The sequence below is a fragment of the Arachis hypogaea genome, chromosome 1, assembly GCF_003086295.3.
Source record: "Arachis hypogaea cultivar Tifrunner chromosome 1, arahy.Tifrunner.gnm2.J5K5, whole genome shotgun sequence".
NCBI classification, from domain to species: domain Eukaryota; kingdom Viridiplantae; phylum Streptophyta; class Magnoliopsida; order Fabales; family Fabaceae; genus Arachis; species Arachis hypogaea.
The window spans coordinates 85,347,970-85,349,362 of record NC_092036.1 but is presented as its reverse complement, the minus strand read 5'-3'; the positions used below and the strand labels follow the sequence as shown (position 1 = coordinate 85,349,362).

The 1,393-nt window shown below is 41.6% G+C and overlaps 1 non-coding gene across 1 annotated transcript; it reads left to right on the top strand.

Annotated features, from left to right (window-relative positions):
- The first annotated feature begins 753 nt into the window (after nt 1–753).
- On the top strand, nt 754–861 carry LOC112712506 (small nucleolar RNA R71). The gene has a single exon (XR_003157811.1). It is a non-coding gene; the product is annotated as a small nucleolar RNA R71 (small nucleolar RNA).
- Nucleotides 862–1,393: the final 532 nt, after the last annotated feature.

Here is a 1,393-nt window from a genome sequence, read left to right as displayed (position 1 = left end):
GGCTTTGCACTCTCCTTTTGGATTTTCTTCTGTATTGCTTGAGAGAGTACTAGGAGGGAGTTCAGAAATTTTCTTGCTCAGCTGACCCACTTGTGCCTCCAAATTTCTAATGGAGGACCTTGTTTCAGTCATGAAACTTTGAGTGGTTTTGATTAGATCAGAGACCATGGTTGCTAAGTCAGAGGTGTTCTGCTTAGAACTTTCTGTCTGTTGCTGAGAAGATGATGGAAAAGGCTTGCCATTGCTAAACCTGTTTCTTCCACCATTATTATTGTTGAAACCTTGTTGAGGTCTCTGTTGATCCTTCCATGAGAGATTTGGATGATTTCTCCATGAAGGATTATAGGTGTTTCCATAGGGTTCTCCCATGTAATTCACCTCTTCCATTGAAGGGTTCTCAGGATCATAAGCTTCTTCTTCAGATGAAGCTTCCTTAGTACTGCCCGGTGCATTTTGCATTCCAGACAGACTTTGAGAAATCAAATTGACTTGCTGAGTCAATATTTTGTTCTGAGCCAATATGGCATTCAGAGTGTCAATCTCAAGAACTCCTTTCTTCTGATTAGTCCCATTGTTCACAGGATTCCTTTCAGAAGTGTACATGAATTGGTTATTTGCAACCATTTCAATTAGTTCTTGAGCCTCTGTAGGCTTCTTCTTCAGATGAAGAGATCCTCCAGCAGAGCTATCCAAAGACATCTTGGACAGTTCAGACAGACCATCATAGAAAATACCTATGATGCTCCATTCAGAAAGCATATCAGAGGGACACTTTCTGATTAATTGTTTGTATCTTTCCCAAGCTTCATAGAGGGATTCTCCTTCCTTCTGTCTGAAGGTTTGGACTTCCACTCTAAGCTTACTCAATTTTTGAGGTGGAAAGAACTTTGCCAAGAAGGCATTGACTAGATTTTCCCAAGAGTTCAGGCTTTCTTTAGGTTGTGAGTCCAACCATATCCTAGCTCTGTCTCTTACAGCAAAAGGGAATAGCATAAGTCTGTAGACCTCAGGGTCAACCCCATTAGTCTTGACAATGTCACAGATTTGCAAGAATTCAGCTAAAAACTGATGAGGATCTTCCAATGGAAGTCCATGGAACTTGCAATTCTGTTGCATTAGAGAAACTCATTGAGGCTTAAGCTCAAAGTTTTTTGCTCCAATGGCAGGGATAGAGATGCTTCTCCCATAGAAGTCGGGAGTAGGTGCAGTAAAGTCACCCAGCACCTTCCTTGCATTGTTGGCATTGTTATTATTTTCGGCTGCCATGGGTTCTTCTTCTTTGAAGATTTCTGTTAGGTCCTCTACAGAGAATTGTGCCTTAGCTTCTCTTAGCTTTCGCTTCAAGGTCCTTTCAGGTTCAGGATCAGCCTCAACAAGAATGCCTTTGTCCTTG